The sequence below is a fragment of the Mustelus asterias genome, chromosome 1 (genome assembly GCF_964213995.1).
Source record: "Mustelus asterias chromosome 1, sMusAst1.hap1.1, whole genome shotgun sequence".
In the NCBI taxonomy this organism is placed as follows: domain Eukaryota; kingdom Metazoa; phylum Chordata; class Chondrichthyes; order Carcharhiniformes; family Triakidae; genus Mustelus; species Mustelus asterias.
The window spans coordinates 85,847,151-85,853,150 of record NC_135801.1 but is presented as its reverse complement, the minus strand read 5'-3'; the positions used below and the strand labels follow the sequence as shown (position 1 = coordinate 85,853,150).

The window sequence follows — 6,000 nt, the reverse complement described above, 5'->3', positions numbered from 1 at the left end:
CAATCCCATCAATTTTCCCAACACCATTTCTCTACTAATCCTGATTTCCTTCGGTTCCTCGTTCAAATTAAACCCTGTGTTCCCCAACATTTCTGTGTCCTCCTTTGTGAAGATAAATCCCAAGTATGTCTTTGGATGGTCAGCCATTTCTTTGTTCCCCATTATAAATTGCCCTGTTTCTGACTGTAAGGGATATACATTTGTCTTCACCATTCTTTTTCTCCTCATATACCTATAGAAACTTTTACACTCAGGTTTTATGTTCCCTACAAGCCTCCTCTCATATTCTATTTTCTCCTTCTTCATCAGTCCATGGGCCCTCCTCTTCTGAATTCTAAACTGCTCCCAATCCTCAGGTCTGTTGTTTTTTCTGGCCAATTTGAATGCCACTTCCTTGGATCTGATACTATCTCTAATTTCCCTTCTAAGCCATGGTTTGGTCACCTTTCCCATTCCATTTTTGGGTCAGACAGGAATGAACAATTATTGCAGTTTAGCCATGCGCTCTTTGAATGTTTGCCATTGCCTATCCACTGTCGTTCCTTTAAGTAACATTCCTCAATCCATCATAGTCAACTTGTGCCTCACACCATCGTAGTTTTAAAATTTAGATTCAGGACCCTAGTCTCAGAATCAACCACGTCACTCTCCTCCTTGATGAAGAATTCTATCATATTATGGTCACTCATCCCCAAAGGGCACAACTAGATTGTCAATTATTCCTTTCTCACCACACAACACCCAGTCTGGGATGGTCTGTTTTCTAGTTGTTTCCTCAACGTATTGGTCTAGTAAACTATACACTCCAGGAATTCCTCCTCTCCGGTATTGTTACTAATTTGTTTGCCCAATCTCTATGTAGATTAAAGTCACCCATAATTACATATGTTTCTTTATTGCATTCATTTCTAATTTTGTGTTTAATGCCATTCCCAACATCATCATTATAGTTTGGGGGTCTATATATACCACCCCTAACATTTTTTGCCCCTTGGTGTTACTTAGCTCTACCCATACAGACTTCACATCGTCAGAGCTAATATCCTTCATCACTATTCCTCTTTAACCAGCAATGCAACTCCACCGCCTTTTCCTTTTTGTCTGTCTGAATACCCCTGGATGTTCAGTTCCCATGTGAAAATTACCGAAATTAGACACCAGAAGGAATTGAAAAGTTTTGTTTTTAATACAGGTTAAAGATAATATGCTTTTTTCATATTTACAGAAAATATTCCACAGACTTTCTGGAAGTATAGTTCACAACCAAACTATTCACTTCCTGCATAAATAACTTGTGTTAATTAGTTTGTCAATCAAGCTACTAAACAAAGGCCTGTTCTAGACCATTTCTAAGTTCGTCAATTGCACTTTAATCCTGAGTGTTTTCCAGCATTTTCTGTTCCTATTCCAAAACCAAGATTTCGTAACATAATATTTTCCTTCATAGAGTTTTAAATGAATATATTGCAGTTTGCAGCGTTGAAATAAGATTGTGACATTGCATTGGCAATTTTGCCTAACTGACATTAAAATCTTCTGGTGCTCATTGGGATACTTAATACAGGTCTCGTATGTCAGTGGAATCTTTTATCTGATTAAGGAACACGATGGGAAAGAAAGCAATGAAAATCTTTCAAGTCCAAACCTGACCCTACAAAGTTTTTTTTTCCATTGGTTACGGTGTGGTCTGAATGAAAAGATCAGTAGGACAGCAACCCTCTGACTGAGAGAGGAAGTGTACTGCAAGACAAAAGGTCAAAATGAGAGAAACACAATTTCTTACATGTTTAAAATTTCAGATTTAGTATTGTTGGCGACGTATTTTAATTCTAATTTCCACTGAATTTTAGTTCCAATGCTGCAAAAATAATGTTGCACAAAAAGTAGATGTTTTCTTTTTTATTTCATTGACTTTTTTCATGCCATCACAGTTAAGTGGCCTGTTTGGATTTTCCAATCAGTTAAGTGTAAGTTATGTTGATTGATGTATGCACGTTTAAAAATAAAGGAAGATTTAGCCCTTTAACGCAGAGTGAGAAAATTACTCTGTAAAGTGGAAGTTATGAAGTTCTTGTGGTCAGAGTCACTTTGTAAGCAGAGGCTGATCCTGCCACTAACAGGAAATGACCAAGGTATGATGAAGCACAAGGGGGGGGAGGGAGAGGGTGTGGTGGTGAGTCTCATTCTTACCAGTAAAAAAGCGAATGACATCTCGCCAATAAATCTGTAAGGTGTTCTGTTTAATTAGTCAAAAATGAGAAAGAGATAATTTCAAGAGGCTGTCACAGGTAGGTTGACAGTGTATGCTGTCCATGGATTTCATTATTACTTTTGAGAATTTTCACGGGTAATGCATTTTTCATGTACAAGATACATTGAAATATCTAATTTGTTGGCATTATTGTGTGTCTAGGTAAAGCAGTGTTGGGTGCTTCAGAGTCAGTGCTTTGTTGATCAGTGGAAGGTATTTTGTGTTCACTTTCCTGGTTGTGTAATTGAATCTTCCCCTCATACATTGTCCTATTTCTCAGTGTAATGTATAGTGGTTGTACAGAAGGGAATCTTGTTGTATAACTGTTCAGGATGAAGGTACAGACAGCTTTGAGCCTGAGAGTAATTGGGCCCGAATTCCTATAGGGTCCTTCCAAACACCTTATGTAACATTGGTGAAGGATTTGCAGAATTCCTGGAGAAAGCATCTAAGTAATGATTTTTAAGCACTCAAATCAGTTCTGCCAATCTATCACTAGGGCCATGGACAGATATCCCTGGCAGCTAACTATTGTGCACAAATCCCCATTCAATTATCCACGCCACCTGAGGGATTTCACGCCAGTCCAGGGCATGTCTGCACAAATGTGGCACGGGCATTTCAGTACCTGAAGAAGGCTTGGGGCAGCCTGCAGAGATCAGGATTGAGGCCTCCAAAGACCATGGATCCAGGAACACCATGTGCAACAAGAGGTGGACAGAGCATCAACCACATGGATCTTCACACTGTAGGATCTTCTAGGAGGTGAATATTCAAGCTTTAGGTGGACAACTACAGGAGGTTCTGATGTGCAGTGAGTTAGGAACAATTTCCATCTTTTCCCTTAAATAATTTCAATTAACCTATCTGGCTTCTTGCTCTTTTTTTCTGGATGTCTCCTTCTGCTTCCATTAGCTTGACTCTGCTCTTTCAGCGCCTGCGACTGTGTTAAGTCTGAACTTTAACTGCTAAATCAACTCAATGCTTGGGTCTGTGACAATGATTGATAAGTCTTAGTTAATGATCCTGACTCACTTTGCTTGGCCAGTCAATTCAGTAATATCAACAAACTTTCATTTCTTTCTGATTTTCACTTTGGGCTATAGGAGGAACTTGGACTTCAGGAGGTTTATTATGCTCTCCCTTTGACATATTTTCTCTTTCAAGGAAATGATCCATTGACACTGACTTCACTAGATGTTTGAGTGCACCTAGTCTCTTTACAGCAACTCGAATCATATACTTCTCCTTATTACCTCAGTGGCTTTTCACCATGACCTTCTTACCAGCATTGAACTCTCTAAGACTTCTAAGTTCTACACCTCATGCATCATGACTTATCTTCACTTTGTCTTGCTTTTCTCTTACTTCACTGTTGACATCAGGCTGAAGCAAATTAAACCTTGTCCTAGGAGTGTGTTTAAACATTAACTCGTAAAAACTTGTTGTAGACTGTGGGCTTATTTGGTAGAAGGACAGAAAATTGTCTAATTTGAGAAATATGGAAATTTACTGCCTAGTATGTCACCCAGCAAATAATTCTGAAAGGACCTCTTTACAATCTGTACACTTCTTTCTGCAGCACTTTTCAATGATAGGTGATATTGGGATAAGTTCCAAGTAAAATACTGCAGATGCTGAAATCTGAAACAAAAAACAGAAGATGTTGGAAAACCTCAGCAGGTCTGACAGCATCTGTGGGGAGAGAATAGAGCCAACGTTTCAAGTCTAGATGACCCTTCGTCTTAGCTCTTAGCTCTGATGAAGGGTCATCTAGACTCAAAACATTAGCTCTATTCTCTCCGCACAGATGCTGTCAGACCTGCTGAGATTTTCCAGCATTTTCTGTTCGAATAGGTTTCACTCCATTCATACTCAGAAATATTTCAAAATCTTCTAAGGTAAACTGTGGACCATTATCTGACACCCCTGGTAACCCATACATTATAAACTAACTTCTCAAAACTCCAACAGATTTGGGATTTGTGATATTAGGCTTACACTCATCGGAGGAATCTTATCAAAAAATGGCAGAGTGTTGTTTCCGGTGAGAAAAAAGATGTTGGTTTTCTCTCCCGTTCTTACGACGCCCTGCCTAAAATACAAGGGGGCACATTTCAATCCATCATGCTGCAAACCCGGCTGCACTGAGATCTGGGTACCATCTTTCAAGGGGGTCCTGATCATAACAGGAATAAACCACCGCCCCCCCCCCCCCCCGCCACCGCCACCGCCACCCTGCCATGGGGGTATCAGAGGCTCCCCTTCCCACCCCAATTGGAATCAGCATTCTCTTCCCTGATCATCATTCCCTTCACCCCGATCATCGACCCCCTCTCTACTTTCACCCAATCATTGGCCTCTTCCACCCCCACTCCCGACTCAGTCGATGCCGGCTCCCCCCAGCCCCTCTCCTCCAACGGCCATTGCCAAAATCCCCTGCTCCTCTGTCCACTCCTGGCCTACAACGAAATCTGCATGAATCCCTCCCCCTTCACCAATGAGGCGCCTAATGGGGTCAGCCCCGTTGCACAGGTTGGGACTGCCAGGTTGGCATGGGCATGGGTGCCAACCTGGCTGTGCCAATCTATGCCAAGGGACAGTGCCAGGGGTATTGCCAGGCCACTGCCTGGCCATGTCCCTCTCCTATGGGGGCTATATTCACCTTTACACCCCAGGGACATGCTGCAACAGCTTCATGTCTGAGTGAACCTGTTGTAACTTGCACTGGCGCGATGTCACATCAGTGCCCGCTGAATATCCAGTGAGGGGGGAAGTCTGGGAGAGAGTGCTCGCTAATGACATGCTAATGTATTAGAATGAGCTTCCTGGGGTCCCGCGGCGTGTTTCACGTCGCTTCGCCGGCAAGTGGGTTGGAAGATCGGAACTCAGAAACTCATCGGCGCAAATCACACTTTCCAGATTTTGAGCATTAGTACAATAAACAAAGTATTACGGATCCTGGAATCTGAAACAGAAACAGAGGATGCCAGAAAAACTCAGCAGGTCTGGCAGCATCTGTAAGGAGAGAATTTTTTTCCATAGTATTCTAGTGTTAGCTGAAGATTGTGTTCGAGTGGAATATGTCAGTTTTGCATAAGGGAATGTGACTTGGGGATTTCTTGTGTTCCGTGTCAAGTGAGACTGATACAGATTACATTGTCAAGTTAAAGACACCCTCTTGTCACTGCGGCTACAGAACAAAGTTAGAAATCGACCCTAGTTCATAAGGGCCCTAAAGAATGATAATATCCAATCCAGGTTAGGCTTTCAAGCAAAGGCAATGAGCTGACATGAAAGGAGTTCTGCAATGTGGCCATAACCATGGAAATGGCTGAAAGAGATGGATGCAGATTGCAAGAAAGTTCCTTTCATGAGTTGGCAGGAGAACTCTGCCCAATTTCAGCAAGATCCAGATGACGGCAGCCATTTTCACAGTTTCAGAAACAACCCCCAGTGCTAACTCAATCTTAGTTGTTCCATGATATGAATGCAGAATTTTTTAGTTTCGGAATAGTCCATTGTACATGGGCAACATTGGTTAGACACCACCTCAAAAGCGTTTGATGGGGAGGATAAACTTTTTTTTCATTCATGGCGTCACTGACTGGGTCAGCATTTATTGCCCATTCCTAATTACCTTTCAACTGAATTGCTTGCTAGGCCATTTAAGAGCACATGTAGGCCAGACCAGCTAAGGACATTAGTGAACTGAAAGGGTTTTCACCATCTGCCTTGGTGGGATTCAA

The 6,000-nt window shown here is 41.9% G+C and overlaps 1 protein-coding gene across 1 annotated transcript in view; it reads left to right on the top strand.

Moving 5' to 3' along the window:
- Nucleotides 1-2,179: 2,179 nt before the first annotated feature.
- The window catches only part of clnk (cytokine dependent hematopoietic cell linker), a 111,547-nt gene continuing 107,726 nt past the window's right edge, over nucleotides 2,180-6,000 (top strand). The window contains exon 1 of the mRNA XM_078216953.1: nucleotides 2,180-2,288. The gene's annotated coding sequence lies outside the window, so the exon portion shown is untranslated. The remainder of the gene's footprint in view (nucleotides 2,289-6,000) is intronic.